Source organism: Canis lupus, chromosome X (assembly GCF_048164855.1).
Source record: "Canis lupus baileyi chromosome X, mCanLup2.hap1, whole genome shotgun sequence".
NCBI classification, from domain to species: Eukaryota; Metazoa; Chordata; class Mammalia; order Carnivora; family Canidae; genus Canis; species Canis lupus.
In genome coordinates, this window is record NC_132876.1 from 121,923,244 (window position 1) to 121,936,369 (window position 13,126).

Consider the following 13,126-nt stretch of genomic DNA (forward strand, 5'->3'; position numbering starts at 1 on the left):
AAGACACCTCTTACTCTGGAATGAAATAAAGAAAGAGGAAAAGATGAAAGAGAACACGATATCTCAAAGATATAACAAAAAAGCGACATGAAGCATATTTTCTTAAAGTCAAGCATTAAACAGTTCCAGATATGACAAATAATTACTACTGAGAGTAGTTTTTTTTTAAAGACGTTATCTATTTATTTGAGAAAGAGCAAGAGAGCACAGAAGGAAAGGGAGAGGGAGGAGCAGGCTCCCTACTGAGCAAACAGCCCTATGTGGGGCTCGATCGCAGGACCCTGAAATCATGACCCCAGACGAAGGCAGCCACCCAACTGACTGAGCCACCCAGGCGCCCGTCATGAGAGTAGTAGTTTAACACTCTCTCTATTCAAGATACTTTACATTATTCTTTAAATTTTACTCTCCCCTTCCCAAGATTTATTGATACAGATATGACCTACATCACTGTGTGAGTTCAAGTTGTACAACATGATTATTTGATACATATACACATGGTAAGATGATCTTCACAATGAGGTCCATTAACACCTCCATTTTTCCCACATAATTATAATTTTTGTGTGTGGTGAGAACACTTAAGATCTATTGTTTAGCAACTCTCCGGTATATTATAGTTAGCGGTATTGTTAACGGAGTCTCCATGCTGAGTATTTGATCCACAGAACTTGCTCATCTTATAACTAGAAGCATGTACCCTCTTCCCAACACATCCCCATTTCCCCCAGCCCTATGCCTGGCACCCACCATTCTACTCCCTGTTTCTACAAATTTGGCTCTTTTCAGACTCCACATATACGTGAGATCACGGCGTGGTTGTCTCTCTCTGACTTATCTCGGCATGATACCGTCAAGATCCATCCATGTTGTTGCAAATAGCAGGAGATACAGTGGAAACAGAGATGATCTGAGAACTCCAGAGATGTTCTTTCTTTACCATTTCAAGACAAGCTCTGGGTAGACCTACATGTGTTCACTCGTCCATATATACGGTCATGTTACTTACCCAGAAGGGAGCCATTTTGCTCATGAAACATTTCCAGTTTCTTTTTTTTTCTTTTTTTCTTTTTTTTTTTTATTGGAGTTCAATTTGCACATCTGCAGTTTCTACTCATACAGTTACATAGCCTTCGTAAAATTTTCCTTGAGGCCACATCCTATGTGAGGTGCTTGGCTCACCTTTATTTGTCATATCTATGATCCTATTTCCTTGAGGCCACATCCTATGTGAGGTGCTTGGCTGGCTCAGTGGTTGAACATCTGCCTTTGGCTCAGGTTGTGATCCCGGGATACTGGGATCGAGTCCCATATAAGGCTCCCTGCATGGAGCCTGCTTCTCCCTTTGCTTGTGTCTCTGCCTCTCTCTCTGTGTGTCTCTCATGAACAAATAAATAAAATCTTAAGAAAACAAATAAATTCCTAGATCCCAGGTTTGTTTTTCATAAGCAATTCTGTCCAGGTGAGGTCCCCCCTCTACCCAAAGCATTCCATTCATAAAGACTTTCCCTCCAAACTACAGTAGAGGGCTTGCCACTGTGTTTCTCATAAGCACATTTTCTAGATTTGACCAGTTTATCTTCCTTATTTCTTTATCAGAGGAGAGAAAGGATGGATTACTGATGCGCTACTTATCATTTCTTCCCTACCGCTAGTAATAAATGGTCACGCAGAGTGATGGTGTTCAAGCGGTGTTTTCCAGTGCCCTAGGTACAGCGAAGTGGCTTCTGAGGGTGTCAATTAGGTAATGTCTTCTGTGGTCATTTTATGGACTGGGCTTCTGCATGAGGTTCTGCAGGACTCAAGGTTGTTCAGGCTCAAAAAGACACGCCATCTCTGAAGAAAATACAAATATGTTCCTCTGTGAAAGGCAAAATCTGCCATCTCTGAAGAAAATACAAATATGTTCCTCTGTGAAAGGCAAAATCTGCCCATCGTAGGCAGCAATGGTCGAAGGAAACGTTTTGTGGAGCATTTAGAAGATTCAGAATCTGGAATACAATGCTTTTGCTCTCTACATCCTTTCTCAGATTCTGCAACTATTATTATTATTTTTTATCATTATTATGGTAGTTCCTGTTTGAAGGCCACTCAACTTGAGACCCTGGAGGACTTGATGTTTCCATTTGAGTCTGAGGACAGGAGAAAATCAATGTCCCAGATCCAAGGCTCAGGGAGATGATGTGCACTGTTGATACCCTCACCCCAGTTCTCCCACCGATGGAAAGCATTTTTCCAGGGAAACGAAGGAAAGAGCAGCAAAAGCACTCCGTATATATTCATCGACTGTCCATAGTATGTTATTTTGTGCACAGTTGTAGAAAACGTCAGAATGGAAAGCAAGTTGCCTCCTTAAACACCTCTGCTAATCGGTCATCTCAGGGCCTGACTGGTCCCCAAGAGGACTTGAAGACCCTCACCTGCTTCATTGCTGTTCGTGCTGAAGTAGGCTCCAGGCCCACCCTTGAAGGAACTCTTCAAACAGGGAAGAGTGTTCCCAAATGTTTCCCACCTACGTATCTGAAGACAAGAAACGCCCAACCAGTTCACCAGGTCAATCCCCAAGACAAGCGAAGTCTTAGCATTCTTTGACCAATGCTAGCCACTACTCGGTTGAATCTGTGTTACTCTTACCAAAACCGCCTTCCAGATATCCAGGCTCCAAGATACCTGGGTAGTCAGTTCTCAGGCAGGAGAAAGAGGCAGGTCTACATGGCAGGGGATCTATTTGTTCCCTGTGGAGATCACTAGCCTTGGCGAAAGAACGCCTTCGATCCCAAATAACAAGATCCACCTGACAGCAGACCAATGGGGCCACCTGTCCCTCCCATTGATGGCAGAGGGACCTTCCCTTGTCTCACCTCTCAAGATCATCTACCTTGACAAATCTGTTCACCTCTGTTGTACTATCCTTCAGATTTTTTTCTTTCTTCTTCGTTTTAAGCCAGTCTACGCAGGTCACATTAGTTTAGTGTTTGCACATCATTTATTATTGAAGACTATATCATACATTTTTGATGAGTGATTTCCATTTCTTTTTTTTTTTTCCACACTCTCCATCTGAGCAGTGTTTTTTTTTTTTTCCCCTTGCACACATTAGTCATTTTCTGATATTTCCCCTGAGGCCAAAACTTCATTTTCCAATTCTTTCTTCCTAGGATTTCATTTTCTGCTGGTTTAGCTTCCCTTAAACCATAGAATAAAATTTAATTTTTAAAACCCGACCTGTTTCTATAATTTCTTCCATTCTGCTTGCTTCCTCACATGCTATCTTAGAACAACACACCTTCCGCTGGATTCCATAGGAGAGGGGGGGCACTGGCTGGATAATTAGGAAGAACAGTCCTTTCTCACCCATAGCACTATTGAAAGGAAAGTACTCGTGTGGGGCAGCAGGTGCAACTCATCCAATTACTCGACACAATAAAAATTGTTTTGATGTGCCTGACGCATGTGCAATGGATATTTTCGCGTGCATGCCAATGAGTTTATCTATCGGTCGGCTTGTGGATTTTGGACTTTATGGCAGGTGCTCCTCCCTTCTGGGTCAGGTCTGGTTCCTGCAGTCACATCCCACTCCTGCTCATTGGATCCCTTGGGGGTCTGTGAGCAAAGGCTGTCTGCTTGCCCAGCCACTGCCCGTTCTTGGCTGACGTGAGCCATCAGATCCCAGCAGAGACTTTGTAGCCCGGCCCTGAAATCTCCCTCCTGGGCTCCCTCCCCGAGAACCCTGCATCCTCCTCAGTCTCTCTGCTCCTGTGCTGCAGCCCCCGAGGCTGGAAGTGCTGCATGGAGCCGCAGGCTGTCTGGTGTCCGGAGCTGTCTGGCCTGCCCCTGACGGGTGGCCTTGTGCAGAGCAAAGCCATGCATGCTGCCAGATGCTGCAGGGAGCCAGGGGGTCCAGTAACAGGGTCACATCTTCTGCACATTTCAGATCTCACGCAGAGCCCCAAAGCCTGGGACCAAGGCAGCTTCCCCTGCTCCTCTGGCTGGCTGCCTGGCACTGTGGGGCTAAGGCGGGTGGCCCGGTGGGCTGGCACCTGGACCTGTGTGCTCCAGAGAGCACCATGAGCATCCTGTCCCCGGCCTTCCTGGGCCCACCCGATGTCAGTGTGCCTGAAAGTCACCCCCAAGAGCCCACATGGCCCCTCGGGTTCTCTCCTCTGCCCTTGCTTATGCAGTTCTGCTCAGGAAATGCAGTTCCAGGATAGCCTGTGGCCCGAGAGCTTCTGGAAGTGTGCGATGGAGTCACAAGCCCCGGGGCCAGCCGCCTCCCTCCCTGGCCCTCACTCAACCTGAGTTCACCTGCTGGCTTGCCTCTCAGGCAGGCTGCTGTTTCCCATCCCACAGCCCCCTCATTTGGATCACCCAGTGACCGATGAGCTCTGCGGCCTCTGGCTCCGACCTGGGGTCTGCACCCTCCCCTGGACGTGGGGACACAGCAGCAGAGACGTGAGGGTGCAGGTGGAACACGGTTGGGGCACAGAACCCGTCTGCATGGTGCTGCGGCCGCTGGGGGAGTCCTGTGTGGCCCTGCCTTGGCTTACCTTGGGCTTTGGGGTCACCGTCCCAGCTTCAGTACGGTGCCCACAAACAAGCCTATTTCGTCCCTTCTCAGTCAGACTGTGTGTCTGTGCCCGACAGACTGCAAAGTGTGCTCGGGTCCAGGGACCCACTTTGGCCAAGCGTCCGGGAAGCCAGCCATCCTGTGCACCTGCATTTGCAGCGTGGACCATGGGCCAGCGTGGTCCGCTGGGGGCCGACCCCTGGCCTGTGTCACAAGGTAAGGCTTCTAGCTTTTTCTAGCTTGTTACCTTCCACATCCTCCCCGCCGCCAAAAACAATTTGTGTGGCTTCCTCCTCTGAATGCTTCCCAGGTGTGTTGGCATCGGGCTCTTGGTGCTGTGTGGGGATGCCATGGCCACCTGTCTCTCCCTCTCATACCTTCACAGCATAAAGGTGCAAAAGACGAAGGCTTGTTATGCCTGTGTCATGAATGCAGGGTACACATGCTAGAAACGTGGTTCTTTCCATGACGACTTGTGATTTCATGGGAAGGCTGTTGGTTCTCTACAGTAGCTACATATTCCCAGACACAGTCTAGGAAAAAAAAAAAAAAAAAAGCAAATGAGATGGCATTTTGCAAAGTGTGGGGAGCTAATGAGAAAGGAGAACTTACATAACTTATATAAAATGCACACACGAATGGACTATAGGTAAATACTGGTGTATTGATTGATATAGGATATCCTATATTTAGATCAAACACCAGTCTTCATTTGTGTGTGTGTGTGTGTGTGTGTGTGTGTAAGCACGGGTTACTATTATAAGTAATTCAAGGGGAAGAAATACATCACTTCCAAGTGATCATAATATGACAAAAACCTTATACCTACCAGATGAAGACAAAGAGCTTGTACAGGGAACAAATGCATCTTTTATTTCGTAATGTCAGCTAAGGGAAGGGAGAGCTTTACTTGCACAAAATGTATAAAGGGGAAAAAAAACTGGTATTATCCTACCACCCTAAAAATAACTATTACATAATTTCACATTGTGATGCCTTATTCTATTCCCCCTTTTAAATGTTTAAAATGTAAGTGCTATGATTGCCCAGAGAGACGGGGACATTACAGATATTTTGATGCCAATCGTGAAAGAATATTTAAAAAGTCGAATAGGATGTAAAAATGAACGTCATGGCCAGTGTTTGCAAGTGCATCCTATCACAACAAGTGTGCATGTCAAAATATGAATGCTACAATAAAAATTCAGTATAATGTGATTTTTTTTTTCCTAAAGAATTCAAGAATCATTTAAATGGGAAATTAAACAGGACTCAGCTTTCTCTTGTAAAAGTGTTTCGAAAGCAAATTATGAACAAACAATTTAGTCCCACAAGTGCCCTTTGGGGAAATACTATTTGCTTATTGAAACATTACAAAGTATTGAACGTGATTCAATTGAATCACTCTCTCCAAAGAACAATTATTAAAAAAAAAATCCCAAACCAAAAACTATACTTTGGAAAGAATCATTATTTGGACACAGCGATTTTTTTCCTTTTAATTTTAATGTTTAACGATTGCTTTCAGCCCGTTGTTGCCAAATCATACATTTACATTTTTATTTTATAACTAGATAATAGGAAGTTTCTTCTCCAGTGATATTTTCTCCCTTTGGGAGAACTGTATTCATAATTTAAAAAAATTAATGGCAAAATGTGTTTCTATGATTTGATGAGAATCAGGATTCCAGCTGCGTCCTCCAAGTACAACCGTTGATCACGGGTGCGATTCGATGGAGTTCATTCACTGCTGTCTCTTTTATCTGCCTTAAGAGGATCACCTGTGCAGAAATGTATTCTTTCCCACAAATCTTTGTTTTGTCCCAAAGAAACATGACAACGATGGAAGATATCCCTTCTAGAGTTTCCTCTGTAAAAAAATAAATATGTGTGTATTTAAACTACTCCAGGAGGCACCTGGGTGGCTCAGTCATGAAGTGTCCACCTTTGGCTCAGGTCGTGATCCCAGGGTCCTGGGATCGAGTCCCACTTTGGGCTCCCTGCTCAGCGGGGATTCATCTTCTCCCTCTGCCGCTATCGCTCCCCCACATTTGTGCATTCTCTCTGTCTCTCAAATAAATAAAATATTTCAAAAAATAAGATACTTCAGACATGACTCTAAGCATTCAGTATTATACCGTTTATCTAGCACACGGTGAAGAAAGGTCCAGTCATCCTCCCCTTTCAACATCTGACGAAACGGATGCACAAAAAAATTAAACAAATGACCCACAGTCCCACATAAAGTGGTTCAAAGTCCCATAGGTAGTCAACAGAAGAATCAAGAGTCAAGAATGTTGATGGAATTCCATTTTCTTTGCTCTTAAATCATTACATAGTCACTTATGTAAGATAGTGCATTTGGTCATTATCTTTGATGCACATGTTTGTAGAAGATATAGATGCAGCAAATCACAATTATTCTATGACTTCTTTACTAAGCCAAGAAACTGGCTGCCCATGGGTACCATAAGCCTTCGGAGGCCCATCGCCTTTCCCGGCTGCCATGTTCTTTCTATGGAAACGTACTCCCCATGGAATCCCTACCAGCTCTCTGCAAACGTTGACCCAAGTCACTTCCTCATGGTGATAATGGAGCTTCAGATCCTGACCTATCTCTTCTCTTTTGCCCAATCCTCTTCAAGAGCAAAAACATTCATTTGTAAAAGAGCTGGCCAGGATCAAGTTTCGGGAGCAAATATTATATTATTATAATAGACTCTCAGTGGGATGTGATTTTTGATGCCATTCTCATCTGCAGGCTACTGGTCCCTACAGAGTTGAGCTCAGGGCTGTGCCCATGGAGCCAGATACAGACGAAGGATGTCCAGTGTTATAGACGTTCTCCTCACCTCTTCATGGACCTGTGGATCTTCCATAAACACCTACGTAGGAACCTTCCTCCCATCACGCGAAAAAGCATGGTCCCAGAGACTACAGTTTTCGACAAAATCCTGGCTCAAAGTCCAAGCTCTTTAACACATGACAGATAGGCTTACTTTACCATGCATGGAATTAATTTTCCCCTAGAAAAATATATAATGATGTTACAAGCCATATTCCAAAGTTAATCATTATTAATTGTATTCCCAATATAACGGAAGAAGCTGGATTTAGTGGTGGGAGTAGAGCATCCGTCAGAAGGCATGCCAAGCCATTGTTTAAAGTTTGCGCTTCTTGTGACATTTTAATTTCACACTTAGAAAATCAATTTGGGAGGTAGACGGTGAGGGCAGTGTGCATCCAGCTTATTCAACAACAAATTAGTTACCGCGATAAAGCAAATTAAACCAAATATATTTAGAGAGAAGCATCAGATGCGCGCTAAATAAAACAGCCAATAAACAGGAAAATTTAGCTGCATTCTCAAATCGTGCTTTAGGGATTTATGCTGATGAGCAGAATTACGAAACTTCAGTAGAACTGGTTATGTCACATACATCCAAGCAAGTGGCTTGGCTGTGGAGCCCTTTCAAGGTTTGTACATACAGAAAGGGATGCTATCGTGCCGCACAGGGGAAGAGGGAAAAAAAAATCACCAAACCGAAAGGTTAAAGGAAGAAAGGTATAATAGATTTCCTTCTACAAATACCGTTTTTGAAAAAAGGGTCTGTGGAGAGGAATGTGAGAGGAATAACAGATTTGTGGAAAGGTCAGTGGAACACCCAGGAAAACTTTGTACGTACTATCAGAAGGTGGATGCATCGTGGAAAATGAACCCTCTGCATCTGCAGGAATCCAGCGTGCACAGACGCATCACCCCCTGCTCCTGATCCATTCCATCCCGGTGTGTGCGGACATGTATTTTCTTCTTGTTTTTGATAGCAGCCTGTTGAGGTGTGATTGATCTACAAACAACTGCACGTGGTCAATACTGACAATTAGAAACAATTAGGAAAAAAAAAAAAAAGAAACAATTAGGTATGTGTGAACGTAGACACGGATCTTTGACGCCACCACCTCTGGTAACCAAGCTAATGAACACATCCATCACCCCCAAAATTCCCCAGTGGCCCACCCTCCTTTCCTTTGTGATACAAACCCTTAACTCGGGATCAATCCTCTTAACAAACCTTTCAGGGTACAGTACAGTACTCCTAACGGTAGGCGCTGTGCTGCTCGGGAAATCTCTGGAAGTGGGGCAATGTGTTTCCTGCAGTGGTCACGTCTGTGCAATCACTACCATCCTCCATGTGGTCAAGCTTGTCTAAAATTATGCAAATGTGCTATGAATTGCCTTTCATCTTGAAGGCCACCCTACTGGGTTGACCAGTACCCTTCAAAACTCATGCCCTCCCAGAACCCGTGAAGGTGACCCTATTTGCACATGTTGGTCAAGTTAAGAGGAGGTCATCGTTAATTAGGGCGAGCCCGAGTCGAGTGATTGATGCCCTTATAAGAAGATGGAAATTTGGATGCCAACCCAGAGGGAAGAGGGTTCTGTGAAGGCAGAGGTAGAAATGGGAACGATGTAGCTGCAAACCACCTAGCGTCAGGGATTTCCAGGAGCCCTCGGAAGCTGGAATAAGCAGGAAGGGCCCTCCCTGAGAGTCCAGAGGAGAACAGTCCCGCCCCACAAAGATCTCAGACTTCTGGTCTCCAGAACCGGGAAAGAGTATTTCAGGATTTGGAGCTGCCCGGCATGAGGTCCCGAGTTACAGTAGTCCCAGGGAACGAACACAGTTATTGTTAGCATATTGGACCTTTAAAATCATGGGGGTAAAATAAAATAAAATAAAATAAAATAAAATAAAATAAAAAAGTAAAGTAAAATAAAATAAATAAATAAAATAAAATAATAAAATAAAATAAAATAAAATAAAAAATTAAATTAAATAAAATCATGGGGGCTTTCGCATCTGATTAAGAAATAGAAGCTCTTCACTATATCCGCGCTTAACAATGTGCATGGTGCCCTTCCTGCCTTAGAAATACCTCAATGCACATCGGTGATGCATTTCTTATCATTTATCTTCCCTGTGGTGGTTTTAAGAGGATTACTATTCACATCTTATAAATCGCCCTATGAAAAATACGCTGTATAATTACCCGAAAGACCTGAGGATATCATCGCAAAATTGTCACTGAATTTCTAAGTCCTGGCAACGTAAAACTGAAAGTGGCTTTTGGAACCAGCCTCAGTGGGGAGGCACAGATTCTCAGAGTTGAGGACACTTCCAAATCACTGGAAAAATGCACTACAAATGCACATCCCAGGCCTTGCCTGGTGATTCTGATCCCGTAGATGTGGGCGGGACAAAGACAGGTGTGGGTGAGGGAGCCCCCAGGGGGTCCAGAGGCAGGTGATGGAGGCGGACGATGCTTTAGAGCCATCTTGTGGTTTATCCACTCCGTGTCGCTGGAAAGTCAACATAACTAGCCAGGGCCTCAGGTTCTCATGTGTAGAATGGGAAAAAACAATGATGACACCTTTTCTATTTATAACAACACCTTCTGTTGATATAAGGATGGAAGGAAGAAGACGTGTACATTTTTGTGCAATACTAATTCATATTGCATACTACACCATATCATATAAATATAAATTTTATATATTACATGAATGCCAATATGCTATGTATAATTTTAATAGGTGCACGTATTATCCATATGTAAACATGTGTATTATATTTAAAATGTCATTATACAAATGTGTATCTCTATAGAATATAGTCCCACAATGTATATATTTCTCAGCCCAGTGTGTGAGTCGTATTGAGTTCTGCATAAACAGCAGAACCTTTCCATTTTAATTTCAAACCTATTGTTTTAGAGACGAGAATACTGAAATTGTAGAAATCAGAATTTTTTTCCGAATGGATGACATGCCCAGGGTTTCACGTTGACTTCATGCTGATTCCTTACTAAAAATCAGTTTTTATCTCCAATCCTCTCCTGTAAAAAAAAAAAAAAAATCAATAAAGAAGATGCATTATTTTATCTGTGTGTTTCATTTCATATTTTTTAGAGCCATATTCTTTTTATCCAGTTTACCCTTTTAGGGGGAAAAAAAAAGATGTTGCTTATTGAACTTTTGGTTGTATCATTTAAATTCGTGATATATTATTAAAGTATTTAACTTGAGGGCAGTGCTTTCTTTCCATGAACGGACATTTGTGAAAGAAGCAGTCAGTGAGGCTGTGAATATAAGAATTTATCATTTGTAATTCTTTAAAATGTGTTTTGTGCAGCCGTATAATTTCTGAGTAATGCCTCCCCCTGCCGTAAATTATTTCAGCATGCGGAAAATCTACCTATGCACTTTTTCTGCCCTACGTGCACATCTCAAAGCCCATCCCCCTGCAATTAGAAACCATCCATCGGAGTCGAGGAGGTTCATAGATATTTAATATTTGCAGAGCGCCTGCAGCCGGCAGAGTAGAGATCCATCACTCCCAGCACACACTGACCTTTGGCTCCCGGGAGAGTGATCCCGTTGTGGCTGGAGAATGATATCTTGCTCAATAGCAAAGATCCAAACATGCTTTGTCTTCATCAAGGCTGTAATTACGCCGGAGCAGGTGGCCCAGGGACTGAACCGCCTTGGGGTACACGGAGGCGTTAGGCAAAGGATTAGGTGGGGCGCCCAGTCGTCAAGCCCTGATTAGGCTGCTTGAGTTAAAATGAAGGAATATCAATCTTCATGCCGCTTGCTGTAAGTGCCTCGCCGGGGAGGCAGGCTCGCTTGTGCCTCAGTCTCCCCTCACCAGAGGCTGCGTGTCCCTGGTCCTGTGCAGCAGCGTAGAGGCCACGGCTCCCCGCCTGGGCCTTCAAACCCGAGACATGCTTGCAAAGCTCTTCCTTTTGTCTCGTGCTTTGTGTCTTGTGTTTGAGGTTGGCTTTTCCCTTGCTCAGGAATTCACGCTGCGTTGTTCTAACTGCCTCCCACAGTGGGGAGCCAAGGCCACAGGGCTTGAAGGTGCAATGAGATTTTTCTGGTGTCCTTCCACATCCGTGTGTCATGTCAGCAGTGAGGGAGTCACAGTCAGGAATGGAGGCTGAGCCAACCTCACCTCCTCCAGTAAGTCTGCACCCCTAACTGCAATGGTCTCTGCAGAGGCAATCTGCATTAAGTCTGTATGAGACTCCTGCAGCTGCTATAACGAACTGCTACAGATTCAGCGGCCCGACACAACATCGACATATCTGGTGGCAGTTCTGGAGGTAAGAAGTCTAAAATGGGTCTCACCAGCTCATTCCCCCAGCTGTTGGTGAGGCTGCATGTCTCCCGGAGGCTCTAAGGGAGAATCCATACCCTTGCCTCCTCCAGCTGCTTCGAGACACCTTCCTACGTCCTCAGGTGCATCATGCTGACCGCCGCTTGCATCTTCACATCTCCTTCTCTGATTCTGAATGTCCCTCCTCCCTCTTAAAAGGACCCTCATGACGACACTCAGCCCACCTGGATAATGCATGATTTTTAACGGGATCGCATCTGCAAAGTCCCCTTTGCTGAGGGAGCTCACACACTCATGGGCTGCCGGGGGGATGGGGATGTGGGCATCCTTGACGGTGGTTGTTTTGCCTTACCCGATTCCCCTCCCACTTCTGAGCTCAGCATATGCAAGCTGCCAAAGTGGACAACCGGTGGTTCTCGGTTGACTCCAGGCTTGCGGGAGGGCGTCACCAGTTCCACAATGACACCGTGAAAAAAGAGGTCAATACCATACGCCTGAATTAGAACGCCAAATTAGACTTCTCACTTAACTTTATTGGACTGTGTTGGGGAGATTTAGCTATTGAGAATATAGCTCCATGAACTAATATAAGATAGGGTTGTAAATTTTCATTTGTGATGGGATTTAATTTTCATAGATATTGGGAAGGTGATCTTTATTTGCATTTAAAATGGTGCATGGATGGATTAAGAAAAAAATATGATTGATGGACAGGATTATTAGAAGCTATATTCAAAGGGTGATTGCTTTCACAAATGATCATTCAGCAAGCCAGGCATGGAAAATGGATGATAACTCACTTACTGTTTGCAATAAGGATCCTGCAATACGGTATATTTATAAATATTTTCCTAACTGCTGTATGAATTTTAGAAATAACAAAGCCATATCTGTCGTACTCGAAAGACTATTTTAACGCTATTTCAGGGAGAAGGGGTGTAGAATGAGCTTTATTAGCCTATAATCTGGAGGTTGAAAACACTATACCCTCCGATGATTTCATGTTTATTGCTAAACCTCTTCCTGATTCTTAAACCGTTTCAATGGAAAAAAACAAAAAAACAAAAAAACAAAAAGAGAAAACTGCTGCATTATTCCTAAGATAGACTTTTTAGGCTTGGTCTGTTTGGATAAGGATCTAATTTAGGTTTGTGGAATCATCTTAATGAGACACAATGTCCTCCGTTGAAAGGTGTCTAAATTTAGCCATGCACATAATAAACCTAGTCTCTATAATTGGGTAGGATAACTTGATGGAAAATTGTCGCTCAGATTTAGATTAAATGTAAAGGTAAGCAATCCAAAAGTCACACGCGACTTGCTATGTCACCATGGATACGCCAAAGCGAAAACACGAGAAAAATCAGGGAAGTAGCAAACA